General features: G+C 44.8%; 1 protein-coding gene across 1 annotated transcript in view; it reads left to right on the top strand.

Annotated features, from left to right (window-relative positions):
* The first annotated feature begins 4537 nt into the window (after nt 1-4537).
* The window catches only part of KCNB2 (potassium voltage-gated channel subfamily B member 2), a 387610-nt gene continuing 376068 nt past the window's right edge, over nt 4538-16079 (top strand). The window contains exon 1 of the mRNA XM_063923916.1: nt 4538-5230. The gene's annotated coding sequence lies outside the window, so the exon portion shown is untranslated. The remainder of the gene's footprint in view (nt 5231-16079) is intronic.

The following is a 16079-nucleotide window of genomic DNA, read 5'->3' on the forward strand; positions in this document are numbered from 1 at the left end:
TAGGCTGAATATACACTAGAAAAGAGGCGCCTAAGAGGAGATATTATTAATATCTTCAAATATGTAAAGGGACACCACAAAGGGTTATCAGAGGAATTATTTATTAAAAGAACACAGTTTAGGACACGTGGGCACTCGCTGCGACTGGAGGAGAGAAATTCCTAACGCAACGGAGGAAAGGGTTCTTCACTGTTAGGGCAATCAGGATGTGGAATTCCCTGCCAGGGAAGGTGGTAATGGCGGACTCTGTAATTGGATTTAAAAAAGGAATGGATACATTTCTGAATGAAAAAAGCTATCCAAGGTTATAATACTTAAAATATCAACGTGGTTAATCCGGGGATAACATGAGTTATAGCAGCTAACTAGTCATAAAACATTATTCAGCAAGTATGTAGAATCATCACAACTTAAAACAGGTTGAACATGATGGGCAATTTGCCTCTATTCAACCTCAAATACTATGTTACTATGTTACTAAAGCCATATGAAGGATAGCCTGAAAGATTTCCTCATCAGTGATATACTGTAGACCTCCAGCAACTCACACTGTGGAAAAGAAAGTCTTGGAAGTCTAGTCTCATCTAGCAGAGTGGAGAGAACAGCAGGTAGGCAAGGCTGAGCCTTGTAAATTGTTGCAAAGTAGGATTAAAATTATGTTAATATATCAGTTGAGTTGATCAAATTGTTTATCTATTTTAACCAAAATGTGTATTTAAAGTATAAAAAAAACTAATATAACAAAACAACATGTAACATTTATAACAAAACAACATGTAACATTTCATACATTACTGTGATGTAAAAACACTGTAAGGGGCCTATTCCTCAATGTAAACGGGTCCATTATACATGAGCAAACAGTAGTTTCTGCATGTACTGTATTATTTTCTGCATGATTTTTTGCATATTGAGGTTCATCATTGTACCAACATACTGAAGCACCAAATACTTGTAGTTTTCAGAGCTTTAGAAATAGTGTTATTAATTACTATGTACCCATACTAGTATAAAGGAATGCATGACACATCAGGTATTTGCTGTACGTAGGATAAATCAGATCCCTCCACCTCTTCCAGCCCTCACTACGTGACCTACTATAAGTTTTGGAATGCACAGTAAAGTTTGCCAGGACAGAACCCGGCAATCATTAGGGTTTGTGGGAACATCTGCTTTTTTCAAAGCAGTTGTCCCGCCACTGGTGCAATGATGATTCACTTGGGTCTGCTGACGCAATTCATAGCAAGTTAGTTTCTTAATTTGCGCTGCACCATAATGATTATTGATGAATAGGCCCCTTAAATTATGTTAAATTATATTGTTTTAGTATTGGTGCAGGTAAAAAAAAACAACACACCATCTTCAGAGGCATAGGTCTTTCTGCACCTGTACGAGGGGTCTGCAATAAGTTTCCGGATGCACAAAAAGTATTTTATTTATAAAGTGAACTTTACATTTTTTCAAAGTTTTTGCCAGGTGAGTCTATAAAACATTGCATGCAGTCAAACCACTTGGTGAAGTAGCTGGAAAGTATATCTTCGACATGCTGGATGAAGGTCTCCACTGCAGCTTCTAATGACTCAAACCTAATCCTACGCATCTTGTGCTTAATTTGTAGGAAAATAAAGAAGTAGCTGGAAGCCAGGTCTGGTGAATGACCAAGCTCCTGTATGCGTTTTAGGCCAGAAAATCCACCACTTTCCTGGACTTGTCAACAGGTGCATTGTCATGATGGAGTAATGCACCACGAGCAAAAGTACTTGGACGGTGCCCGGTAATGGTTTCCAGCATTTGCGGCAGGAATTGGCTGGTGTGCCAGTCCATAGTGACAGTGCACTACTGCATGAGTGGTACGGTAGCTACATGACCAGTCTTGGTCACAGAAACAGCCACCATCTGCTTGGCCATTCTGTGTTCACGTTAGAACTTCTGCGGAGGTGCACCTCCAACTGCAGTTCACTGGGCTGACTATTGTTTGATGTCGGGGTCAACCCTGTAGATTCTGGAGTCATCGCACTTGTGATCTCCCAGACAGAGTTTGAGCAGCTACCATTAAACATGGCCAGCATGTTGTGGCACCAAGTCACCTGAGCCTCCTCCTGCTCTTGAGTAAGCTGATGGGGCACCCTGCATGGAGAAACGTTGCTCAGGCCAAGCTTTTCATGGAGTATCAAGCAGATGGATCCCCGCGTGATGCCTATCTCCTTCTCTAAGTAGGCCACAGTCACCATGGCGTCCAATTCAACTATGACCCGCACAGCAGCAATGGTAAACACAGGACAGCTGCAGCACTCCTCATCTTCCACAGGCCGCGTCTTCCACTGCAAAAGTCTGCGAACCACTCAACATAGTTGTTCGGGACAGTGCTTCCTCCCCAAACGCAGTTCGCTGTTGGTCAAAACTCTCCTGCTGTCGCAGACCACTCTTGTAGTCGTAGAAGACCATGGCTCTCCAGTGGTCCCTGTTGAGCTCCTTAATGAGTATGTGACTGAAGTGAACGTGCTGACTTCTTCAGTGTGCAGTGCAGCTTATATACAGTTCTGTACCTTGTCGTTTCACAAGAAAGTCAGAGATTACAGTTCACAACCAATCAGACTGTGTCAACTCTACCAATGCACTGCACATCCAGAATCGTATTGCCCCTTGTGTTTTCTTCATATAAATTCTACATTTGATACATATCTGGGAATCTTCTGATTTTCAGTAATTATGTGTATGTTTTCTATTAAATGTTATACTGTGATCTATTATTATTTCGCAGCATTTGACCTATTTTGTGATGAACAAACAGTATTCATCTAATACTACAATATCTAGCAGGCACAGGCGTTCAATGGATAAAACATTTCATGCACCAATAATGTGCTTCTATAAACAGAGCCATGCAATATTAATGTGCACATCAGCTACAATAACAAATATGATATAAAGAGACCACGAGCAAGGTAATACGCCTGGTGACATACTGTGCACTGTCCATGATAAATGGCTGCTGCACACACAGGCTCATAAGAGTGCAGGGAGCCAGTGGGGTTTTCCTAGCAACCTTAACTCTGGGATTCCTCCTCCTCCTCCTCCCAGTGTGCTCAGGCTGATTAGCAGTGAAGCAGCAGAACCTCATGCACTGTGTCATCATTCATGACACACGTTGTCCTTTCCCCCTCTTCTTCCGCCTGTCAATAGCGCACTCTCTCTCTCACACACACACGCACGCTTATTTACAGTGTCTCTTCCATGGCATGTGCTCTCCATACTGCAAAAGAAAAACAATGTATCATTTTCACATAGACTATCTACATTCAGCCCTTAGGCCTCAAATGTATGTTTTTGAAAAACGCTCCCCCTATATATCTTCTATCATTCATTTATATAGCACCAGCATATTCCATTGAGCTCCACTATTGTGAATATATAAAACGTAAGTGCAAACAGTACAAGGACTTCTAGCTGTAATGAAACACATACAGCCATTGCATGATTGCTTTAAAGGAAACATGACCTAAAAAACTTTTTAAATAATATATATTTTTAATGCTACTTGGAGTAAGCGGATGAAGGAAGGGTTGGCAGTCAGGAGAGGGTTAATGAGCTCTCCTGCACAGTGCAACACACACCCTGCATTGATACATTGTATCTCCTACAGCACTGTAGCAATGGTGTGTGTGCCATAAGCTTGGGGGAGTCCTGTGGCAGAGGGGGACACGTGTACCTCCGGCTCCGACTCACAACTATCCCCACTATGCCTGGCACTGCCCGGCTAAAGCACCGAAACGTTCACGGATCTACAATCTGCTCCGGGGAACCATAACAACCAAGCCTATATTATAGTAACAGAGGCAGATATAGTCTATTGTACACATACATTAAGGTTTCGATGATAGATGGATAAATAGATAGATAGATAGATAGATAGATAGATAGATAGATAGATAGATAGATAGATAGATAGATAATAGATTAAAAGATAGATAGCTAAAAAGTCAGATAGATAGATAGATAGATAGATAGATAGATAGATAGATAATAGATAACAAGACAGATAGATAGATAGATAGATAGATAGATAGATAGATACTGTAGTAGAAGTAGATAGATAGATAGATAGATAGATAGATAGATAGATAGATAGATAGATAGATAGATAGATACTGTAGCTAGGTAGGTAGATACTGTAGGTAGATAGATAGATAGATAGATAGATAGATAGATAGATACTGTAGAATTAGATATATAGACACTTGTGTGTGTGGTGTGTGTGTGTGTGTGTGTATGTATATATATATATATATATATATATATCAACTTGTTTGTGCGTGTGTAATATATATACATACATACACCTGTGTGTATAGATAGCTATTGAATAGCAATCTCTCCTAGCTATATCGTATCTTAATTATAAAACTGCAACCCCCAACCCATAGTGACGTGTGGCCCATGCTGCTGGGTGCGTCTTATTTACAGGACATGACATACATTAATATGTAACCCCCCAGATAAATAGTTGTGTAAGGCACATATGGAACATGCCGGGGCTCCTGCCTTTAGGTTGCTGTGCAGAGGTGTCACTGACAGCAGGGGAGGGAGGGGGGATACTGTGAGAGTTAAAGGCTGAAGGGGTTAAGGCTGCGCTCAGAATAGGATTCCCCCGGCCCCCCTCCCCTCCCCTCTCCTCTTCTCCTCGGGATTTCTTGGCTTTGGTCAGGAGCACTTGCCGATCTGTTGCTGCTGTCCTTGGTGATGCAGAGCTCAATCCAATTAGCTTTCACCTCTAGATCCTCTGAGCCAGATTGTGGGAGATGCAGCCCGGTGTGTCCCTGGCTGCAGGAGTGAGTGTGTGTGATGGTGTGAGTGTGTGACTATCATGTATCTGCTGCAGCTGACTGTGTCTCCAAGCTGTGCTAGCTGAGCTGCTGCTGCTGCTGCCTGCTCTCCCATTCCTCACTCCATCCACAGGCGCAGCACATGGAGAGGATGGACCCCACACACCTCCAGCAGGGCTAGGCTGCCTGGCGCTGCATGCCACTCCTGCTCTAGCCCCTGGCCTTGCACACCTTTCCCCCCTTTAGACTTGTTGAGCTCTGGAACGGTCCAACAAGCACACCATGGGACAGAAGAACATGGTCCAGGGCAGTGCGAAGTGTCTTCTCGTCCTACAGAACATCTAGAACCTCTGGATAAGGGATGAGCCCACCCTTCCTGAGGCTGGACAGTTTGCTCTCTAAGCAAGGTAAGTAGATGGGGGGTATTTCTCCTGCACTTTGACACCAACCCCTCCCAGGGATAAATAATCCATGTTTACAGCACCTTAGTCATGTTAGTTCCCAAGGAGTCCAATGACAACAAGGGTCAAATGGCATCAACTTGAGAGACTTAAAGGCTTTCCAAATCTTATAGTGTAGAAATCATTATTATCATCACCATCATCACCACCATGTTTTGTTTTTTTAAGAGACAAGTGAACTATAATGTTCCTGTTGTGCTGGAAAAGTGTGAATGAGCCATGTTGCTTATTTATCATTGCCATATGTGCGTTTGTCAATGTATTGTAATCAGTCACCCAGACACATGTACATTTTATGTGTGCCCAATCTATTATACTAGGAGCAAGATGCACAATTACAGTATGTATAGGCTGATCCAGAGTGTGTCATCTAGAATTGTGTGTTATAGGTATTTAGCAGTCTCAATGGAAGAAGCAGATTGCAATGTACTGGCGGAGACGATCCGATTATATGTTTATTTCTCGTTCTAGGCAGATTAATAAAACCCCAGCCATGAACGTGACACATGAAAGTGTTTGTTTTAATTATTGACACAATGATGAAACAATTTTCTGTGTGTCATAAGCTATAAATACACATAAATGTACACACAGGGGGATATGTTCCTACTGCCGCTGCTGTAATCCAGGCAAATCAAGTTATATAACATTTAATCTTGAAGAATCTGCTGTTGTGTTGAGGTTATACATTGAAAAAAAGTCTCTTTTACGACCATGCTGTCTCATGATGCTGGGACTACAGGAAGGGGTGGATTCTCTGCAAATAATCAGTAATGAAAGTTCGATACTTAAGTGTACGAGGAAAAAGAAGTCTAAAAAGAGAAATGATTTCAATCAATAATAATCCTATCCGGTGCTGCTAAACAGCTGGCAGAGCTTGTGATAAAAAAATGCCAGCACAAAATGTACTTGTCTATAAAAAGTTTTACAAGCGTGTGGCTTTGTGTAATTTGCCAGTGTAATCTGTCATTTCTTTAGCCAACAATGGGCCTATATTGCTTAGCAACATTCTGAAGGTCCAAAGAGACTACAGCTAAAAATCCAGTGAAAGAGCATGTATGGTATTGTATCCGTATGCAGGTTGTGACCTTCATACCAAGGTAGTAATTGCATATCACTAGTGGTGCTCAAAGCCATGGACAAACAGTCGCTATATGGTGCAACATGGTTCTTCATAGGCCTGACAGAACACCTGCGTAATAACAAAACCAATACACATATTGCAGAGTGATCAACATACTGTAGATCCCATATATCAGTATATTTAATAACATGGCACATAACATAACAGAAGTGATGTTCTGTAACCAAGGGTAACAAATCAGACACTGGCTTTATGTAAAGAGAGATACTAGAGCATGGAATTTGTGTTCATAGTTGATGACCTACTGTTGGTGTATGGCTTTGGTTCAGTGGATTTGAATATTCAACTTCTGTTTTTATTTCCCTATACAAATATGTTTACATGGCTTTATCAGGCAGTGCATGTTTTGTGGCTGTTGATATTATACGCACGCTTAGACCTACGGATCTATTTATGACGCTTAGAAATCCCTTATTCTGGCGTTTTTCCGGAGAAAGGGCTTATCTCAGCTTCTCTCGCTTTAACAAAAGGTGTACATCAAACAAATCAGACAGTTCTCAGTGATAACCTATTTTGCGCCGCTTACCACCATTCCTATAGTGCTCTATAGGAATGGCGGCCTGAGGGGAGTATTCAATTAAGGCCATTTATTTGCACTTTTCGCTATTTTTTAGGGCGAATGGGGATTCACCCTATTCAATAGAAGGGCTGTTTTTTTTTGCCAAGGCAAAAAATGCGGAAGGAGTGAAAAACATGTGGATCAGCAAGTCCACGTGTTTTTGCAACTGCGCCTGTGTTTACACCGATTTTGAGACATATTCGACAATGCCTTTTCATGTAAAAAAAAAAAAAAGTGAAAAGGCACTGGTGAAAATGCCTTAAAAATGGGCGAAAACAACCCGCAATTGAATACGCAGGGGGGTGAATTCAATAGCTCCAAAATTATTGGAGATAATTGAATACCCCCATATATTTAACAAGTGGAAAAAAGCATAGATTTTACTACTAGCTATTGCCATGGATGGCGTTAGTTATACGCGGCAATGGAGACACAGCGGAGAGGCTTTTGCTAGATCCCCGTCTGGTCACACTTCCATGCACATCTTTAGTAAGTAATGTCAGACTGCTGAAACTCATTGAACATAGAGGTTTTCATGGTAAATTCCAGCGGTAGAACATTTTGCATCAAGGTGGAAAGCAGCGGTACAGATTGCTTATTATTTAGATTCATGTTAAATAGACCCTTTAGTGTTATAGTTTTTCCTGTTGTTATAATTATAACCTGCAGTTAAAGATATTTTACAGATAGTACAGAAGACACATTTATGTCATTTAGGGAAACATGGAATTCTGAGCAGGTTGTTTCAGGATTGAGGTGTGTGAAATGAGAAAGGAAACTGGGCAGTGACCTGTCCATATTTCCAGATTTGTAGAGAGTTTATATAAATGAAAATTCAGTCTATTTAATAAAAATTGTAACCTATACTTTTCGGGGAGTTAATGTAATTTGTAAGCAGGGGCAGATCCTACCCTGTTTTGGTAAAGGGGCTTGCCAATACTGAAGTTTGGCGGTTTGGCGTTCCAACTGTCCCAGCACTTGCAATGGACATTGTGCATTTACAAAGGACCTGGCAAGTGTTGGGACTGGCATGTGCACACAAACACCGGCTTCTAGGGTCTACATCAGCTGCAGCCCATAAAAGTCCAGTAGGGATGATGACATGGCAGGCTAGTGGCTTCCATTGCAAGCTCTCTCTGCTAAACGCGGTCTGGGCTGGCAGTCCCAGGGAGAGAAAACTCCTCCCTCTGGGACTGTCAGTCTTGTGTGTGATTAGCAGGTAGTGCTTCCAATGGGAAGTCACTAACAGCGAAGCCAGTTCACGGACTCCGACTGGTTTACTGGAGGTAGCAGATCCTAGGTAGAAATCCAACAATCTTTGTATGTTAGTTGGGGTAGATGCCACTCAGGTAACTGGGAAATGTATTCATTAAGTGAGTGAAGGTTACATAGGAGAGGAATAGTGATAGGATGTCCGAGTGCTAGATATAATATATGTAGATTAAGGGGAAGCTTTGTTTTTGGACTAAGGAGTTTACCTTATTCCCATAATAAATAGAATTGGTATGGAGGCAGGATTTCAGGCAGGATTTCGCTTAGGTCAGATTCTAGTTGGGTTAGGTACGTTAAGGAGATGCAGTCCGTATACCGGCTGTAGGGATCCTGCCGTTCAGGAGACCAACACTGGTCTCCCGACAGCCTGAATTTCTCTAACGTCCTAGAGGATGCTGGGGACTCCGTAAGGACCATGGGGAATAGACGGGCTCCGCAGGAGATAGGGCACTTTAAGAAAGACTTTAGGATTCTGGGTGTGCACTGGCTCCTCCCTCTATGCCCCTCCTCCAGGCCTCAGTTTTAGACTGTGCCCAGAGGAAAAAGGGTGCACTGCAGGGAGCTCTCCTGAGTTTCCTGCTTAGAAAGTTTTTTTTGTTAGGATTTTTTATCTTTTTTAGGGAGCACTGCTGGCAACAGGCTCCCTGCATCGAGGGACTGAGGAGAGAGGAGCAGACCTACTTAAATGTTAGGCTCTGCTTCCTCGGCTACTGGACACCATTAGCTCCAGAGGGAATGAACACAGGTTCGTCCTGGGCGTTCACCCCAGAGCCGCGCCGCCGTTCTCCTCACAGAGCCAGGAGAAACGAAGACAGAAGACGTCTCAGGCGGCAGAAGCCTTCGGTGCTTCACAGAGGTAACGCACAGCACTGCAGCTGTGCGTCATTGCTCCGCTACACCTCACACACTTCGGTCACTGTAAGGGTGCAGGGCACAGGGGGAGCGCCCTGGGCAGCAATAAAACACCTCTCCTATAGCAAAAGTGTATATACATGTACAGGTGGGCACTGTACATGTATATAAAAGAGCCCCCGCCATTTTTTAATAAGTTTGAGAGGGATAGAAGCCCGCCGCTGAGGGGGCGTGGCTTCACCCTCAGCACTCACCAGCACCATTTTCTCTACACAGCACCGCTGAGAGGAAGCTCCCCGGACTCTCCCCTGCTTGACACACGGTAGGAGGGGGTTTTAAAGTAAGGGGGGGCACATTATTGGCGTTTATACACTACAGCAGCGCTACTGGGTAAACATTCTGTGTTTTTCTCCAGGGACATATAGCGCTGGGGTGTGTGCTGGCATACTCTCTCTCTGTCTCTCCAAAGGGCCTCAGGGGGAACCTGTCTTCAGAAAAGAGATTCCCTGTGTGTGTGAAGTGTGTCGGTACGTGTGTGTCGACATGTTTGACGAGGAAGGCTCACCTAAGGAGGAGGAGGAGTGCATGATGGTCAGGTCGCCGTCGGCAATGCCGACACCGGACTGGGTGGATATGTGGAATGTCTTGAATGCAAATGTAAATTTACTGCATAAACGATTAGACAAGGCTGAAGCTAGGGATCAGTCAGGTAGTCAAACCATGCCTGCCCCTCTTGCACCAGGACCTTCGGGGTCTCAAAAACGCACCATATCCCAGATCACTGACACAGATACCGACACAGAGACTGACTCTAGTGTCGACTATGAGGATGCAAAATTACAGCCAAAGGTGGCGAAAGGTATTCGTTACATGATTATGGCCATTAAAGAGGCTTTGCATATCACTGAGGAACCCCCTGTCCCTGACAGGAGGGTACACATGTATAAAGGGAAAAAGCCTGAGGTCACTTTTCCGTCCTCATTTGAACTAAGCGACTTGTGCGAAAAGGCTTGGGAATCTCCAGATAGGAGACTACAAGTTCCCAAAAGGATTCTTATGGCGTATCCCTTTCCACAAAAGGACAGGATACGATGGGAATCTTCGCCGAAGGTAGACAAGGCGCTGACACGCTTATCCAAGAAGGTGGCACTGCCTTCTCAGGATACAGCTTCCCTCAAGGATCCTGCTGATCGTAAGCAGGAGGTTACCATGAAACACATTTACACACATTCCGGTACTATCATTAGACCGGCGATGGCATCGGCCTGGGTGTGTAGTGCTATCGCAGCATGGACAGATTCCTTATCTACGGAACTTGAAACCCTAGATAAGGATTCCATTCTAATGACCCTAGAGCACATCAAAGATGCTGCTTTGTATACGAGGGATGCTCAAAGAGACATTTGTTTACTAAGCTCCAGAATAAATGCTATGTCTATTTCTGCTAGGCGACTCCTGTGGACCCGACAGTGGACGGGGGATGCCGATTTAAAGCGGCATATGGAGTAGTTGCCTTACAAGGGGGAGGAGTTGTTTGGAGAAGGCCTCTCAGACCTTGTCTCTACTGCTACGGCCGGTAAATCGAATTTCTTACCTTATGTCCCCCCGCAGCATACTAAAAAGGCACCTCATTATCAAATGCAGTCCTTTCGTTCCAATAGAAGCAAGAAGGTACGGGGATCGTCCTTCCTTGCCAGAGGAAAAGGCAAGGGAAAAAAGCTGCATGCAGCTAGTTCCCAGGAGCAGAAGTCCTCCCCTACATCTGCAAAGTCCACCGCATGACGCTGGGGCTTCCCGGGGGGAGTCAGCTCAAGTGGGGGCGCGTCTTCGATTTTTCAGCCAGGTCTGGGTTCACCCACAGGTGGATCCCTGGGCTATAGAGATTGTTTCTCAGGGATACAGGCTGGAATTCGAAGACGTGCCTCCTCACCAGTTTTTCAAATCGGCTCTACCAGCTTCCCCGTCAGAGAGGGAGTTAGTGTTGACTGCGATTCAAAAATTGTATCTTCAACAGGTGATAGTCAAAGTTCCTCTTCTCCAGCAAGGAAAGGGGTATTACTCAACCCTGTTTGTGGTCCCGAAACCGGACGGTTCGGTCAGGCCTATTTTGAATCTAAAATCCCTGAACTTGTACTTGAAAAAGTTCAAGTTCAAGATGGAATCGCTCAGAGCGGTCATCGCCAGCCTGGAGGGGGGGGGGATTGGATGGTGTCCCTGGACATAAAGGATGCATACCTTCATGTTCCGATTTTTCCTCCTCATCAGGCGTTCCTGAGATTTGCAGTACAGGACTGTCATTACCAATTTCAGACGTTGCCGTTTGGGCTTTCCACAGCCCCGAGAATTTTCACCAAGGTAATGGCGGAAATGATGGTGCTCCTGCGCAAGCAGGAGGTTACAATTATCCCATACTTGGACGATCTCCTCATAAAGGTGAGATCTCGGGAGAAGTTGCGGGACAGCGTGTCGCTGTCGGTGAGGATGTTGCAGGGGCACGGCTGGATTCTCAATTTACCGAAGTCTCAGCTAGTCCCTACAACACGCCTGACCTTTCTGGGTCTGATGCTAGACACAGACCAGAAAAAGGTTTTTCTTCCGATGGAAAAGGCTCAGGAGCTCATGGCCCTGGTCAGGAACCTATTAAAGCTAAAAACGGTTTCAGTGCATCATTGCACACGTGTCCTGGGGAAGATGGTGGCATCGTACGAGGCCATCCCCTTCGGCAGGTTCCATGTGAGGACCTTTCAATGGGATCTACTGGACAAATGGTCCGGGTCCCATTTACAAATGCATCAAAGGATCACCCTGTCTCCCAGAGCCAAGGTATCTCTCCTGTGGTGGCTGCACAGTGCTCACCTCCTAGAAGGCCGCAGGTTCGGAATTCAGGACTGGATCCTGGTGACCACGGACGCAAGCCTCCGAGGTTGGGGAGCGGTCACACTGGGAAGAAATTTCCAAGGTCTCTGGTCAAATCTGGAGACTGGTCTCCACATCAGCGTCCTGGAGTTGAGGGCCATATACAATGCCCTACGCCAAGCGGAGGCATTGCTTCGGGACAAACCGGTTCTGATTCAGTCAGACAATGTCACGGCAGTGGCTCATGTAAACTGCCAAGGCGGCACAAGGAGCAGAGTGGCCATGGCAGAAGCGACCAGGATTCTTCGCTGGGCGGAAGGCCATGTAAGCGCCCTATCAGCAGTATTCATCCCGGGGGGGTGGACAACTGGGAAGCCGACTTCCTCAGCAGACACGACCTGCATCCGGGAGAGTGGGGACTTCATCCAGAAGTCTTCGCCGGATCCTAGCGGAAAAAGGTATTCCGGAGGAGGTCATTCCTACCCTGATCAAGGCTAGGAAGGACGTGACATTGAAACATTATCACCGTATATGGCGAAAATATGTGTCTTGGTGTGAGGCCAGAACTGCTCCTACGGAGGAGTTCCATTTGGGCCATCTGCTTCACTTCCTGCAGACGGGAGTGAATTTGGGCCTGAAATTAGGGTCCATAAAGGTCCAAATTTCGGCCTAATCCATTTTCTTCCAAAAAGAATTGGCTTCTCTTCCTGAAGTACAGACATTTGTGAAGGGGGTACTGCATATTCAGCCTCCCTTTGTACCTCCGGTGGCACCTTGGGATCTTAACGTGGTATTAAGTTTCCTCAAGTCACCTTGGTTTGAACCACTCAAGACGGTGGAATTGAAATATCTCACTTGGAAAGTGGTTATGTTATTGGCCTTGGCTTCTGCAAGGCGTGTTTCGGAATTGGCGGCTTTCTCGTATAAAAGCCCTTACCTGGTTTTTCATGTGGATAGGGCAGAATTGAGGACTCGTCCTCAATTTCTGCCAAAGGTGGTCTCATCTTTTCATATGAACCAACCTATTGTCGTGCCTGTGGCTACGCGGGACTTGGTGGATTCCGAGTCCCTGGATGTGGTCAGGGCTTTGTAGATTTATGTGTCCAGAACAACTAGGATCAGGAAGACTGAAGCTCTGTAAGTTCTGTATGCGGCCAACAAGGTTGGCGCTCCTGCTTCAAAGCAGACTATTGCTCGCTGGATCTGTAACACGATTCAGCAGGCGCATTCTTCGGCAGGATTGCCATTGCCTAAATCGGTTAAGGCCCATTCCACTAGGAAGGTGGGCTCTTCTTGGGCGGCTGCCCAAGGGGTCTCGGCATTACAGTTGTGCCGAACAGCTACTTGGTCGGGGTCAAACACCTTTGCAAAGTTCTATAAGTTTGATACCCTGGCTGAGGAGGACCTCCTTTTTGCTCAATCGGTGCTGCAGAGTCATCCGCACTCTCCCGCCCGTTTGGGAGCTTTGGTATAATCTCCATGGTCCTTACGGAGTCCCCAGCATCCTCTAGGACGTTAGAGAAAATAAGATTTTACTTACCGGTAAATCTATTTCTCGTAATCCGTAGAGGATGCTGGGCGCCCGTCCCAAGTGCGGACTACTTCTGCAATACTTGTATATAGTTATTGCTTCAATAAGGGTTATGTTATGGTTGCATCGGTCATGTACTGATGCTATGTTGTTTTTTCATACTGTTAACTGGGTAGTTTATCACAAGTTATACGGTGTGATTGGTGTGGCTGGTATGAATCTTGCCCTTGGATTAACAGAAATCCTTTCCTCGTACTGTCCGTCTCCTCTGGGCACAGTTTCCCTAACTGAGGTCTGAAGGAGGGGCAAAGAGGGAGGAGCCAGTGCACATCCAGAATCCTAAAGTCTTTCTTAAAGTGCCCTATCTCCTGCGGAGCCGGTCTATTCCCCATGGTCCTTACGGAGTCCCTAGCAACCTCTACGGACTACGAAAAATAGATTTACCGGTAAGTTAAATCTTATTTTTACCAACAAACAGAATCCCAACTCCCGCCCGGTATTCCCATTTGGTTGGTGGGTCCACTCCACCAACCGAATGGGAATAGAACCTGTGGCGAGCCGCCGGGCTTGATGCGTGACGAGCCCGTGAGGGAACTCGCTGCCGGGATTCCGGCAGACGGGATGCTGCTGTTGGTATAGTGACAGCCAGCATCCCATTCTGCCAGGATATCGTATGTATCCCACAATAATGTCTGTATGTCCATTTTGTAGTTTTTATAAATGTCAAATGTGCAGCTACAGTATTAGGTAGGTCATTTATTTAACACACAAACACCCCATGCCGTGCTGAGAGAGATATGACACAGTGAAACCACTTACATAGCAGCCTGTTACATCAGCATATTAAATGCGTTTGCAAAAGGAAGTATAACCACTTGGATAAAACGTGCCGTTATAGCCTGTCTAGCATTAGGAAAATACTAAAAGTGATTTTGGTTATTCTGGTGTCTCCACGTTATCTTATTGTGTTTATATTGTTGCTTTGTGTTTATAGAAATGTCTGTCTGCTACATAAAATGTATTATTTTCTACTCCACAGTGGGATCTTATAAATCGATTTATTTAGCTATTTCTACCCTGGTGACTGCTCCAAGTTATATGTTTGCGCCGGGATCCCAACCATCAGGATATTAACCAGATCCCGTTATTACATTCACATTATATCTAAGTGAACTGCATTCTGGTTGGAATCCAGAGTGATAGGGCCTGGCTGTAAATCCATTTGCGTCACATACAAACGAGACTTGTGTAAAATGTGTTGCATTGGGCATAACTTGAGGAGTCAATATTTTAATTTAGAGCACATTTTGTTAAAATGGTTAAGGGTGCTTGCCATGTAAGCTTAGTAACAGTACAGAGTGGAGATGTGAGTCAATCTCTCTGCAAATGTTATATCTGCCACCTGCAGTGCACATGGGGCCTATTTCTGAGTTGATCGCAGCAGCAATTTTTTTCAGCAATTGGGCAAAACCATGGCCCTCATTCCGAGTTGTTCGCTCGCAAGCTGCTTTTAGCAGCTTTGCACACGCTAAGCCGCCGCCTACTGGGAGTGAATCTTAGCTTATCAAAATTGCGAACGAAAGATTAGCAAAATTGCGAATAGACACTTCTTAGCAGTTTCTGAGTAGCTCCACACTTACTCGGCAACTGCGATCAGTTCAGTCAGTTTCGTTCCTGGCTTGACGTCACAAACACTCCCAGCGTTCGGTCAGACACTCCTCCGTTTCTCCAGCCACTCCCGCGTTTTTCCCAGAAACAGTAGCGTTTTTTCGCACACACCCATAAAACGGCCAGTTTCCGCCCAGAAACACCCACTTCCTGTCAATCACATTACGATCACCAGAACGAAAAAAAAACCTCGTAATGCCGTGAGTAAAATACCTAACTGCATAGCAAATTTACTTGGTGCAGTCGCACTGCGGACATTGCGCATGCGCATTAGCGACTAATCGCTCCGTTGCGAGAAAAATATAACGAGCGAACAACTCGGAATGACCCCCCATGTTCACTGCAGGAGGGGCAGATATAACATGTGCAGAGAGAGTTAAATTTGGGTGGGGTGTGTTCAAACTGAAATCTTAATTGCAGTGTAAAAATAAAGCAGCCAGTATTTACCCTGCACAAAAACAAAAAAAACACCCAAATCTAACTCTCTCTGCAAATGTTATATCTGCCCCCCCCCCCCCCCCCCCCTGCAGTGCACATGGTTTTGCCCAATTGCTAACAAACTTGCTGCTGCGATCAACTCAGAATTACCCCCATGGTTTTGCCCAACTGCTAACAAATTTGCTGCTGCGATAATATCTTAATTACCCCCTAAGAATGACACTCTTACACAGTGAATTGCAGTAGCACATCAGGTCGGGGGTCGCACCTCCCGGCAGACTCTGGATCCTAGTGCAAAGAGTGTATGTAGCATAGGAGACAGCACAGAGTGCTGCTCTCCCAACAAAATTAAAAGAAAAAGAAAATAGAGTTTAGTTCATATTACACCAAATATTTGACACAGATTGCATTTACTATTATTATTATTTTTATTTATTATTATTATTCATTTATTTAGCTTAAATATATATTCAGC

The sequence above is a fragment of the Pseudophryne corroboree genome, chromosome 5 (assembly GCF_028390025.1).
Source record: "Pseudophryne corroboree isolate aPseCor3 chromosome 5, aPseCor3.hap2, whole genome shotgun sequence".
In the NCBI taxonomy this organism is placed as follows: domain Eukaryota; kingdom Metazoa; phylum Chordata; class Amphibia; order Anura; family Myobatrachidae; genus Pseudophryne; species Pseudophryne corroboree.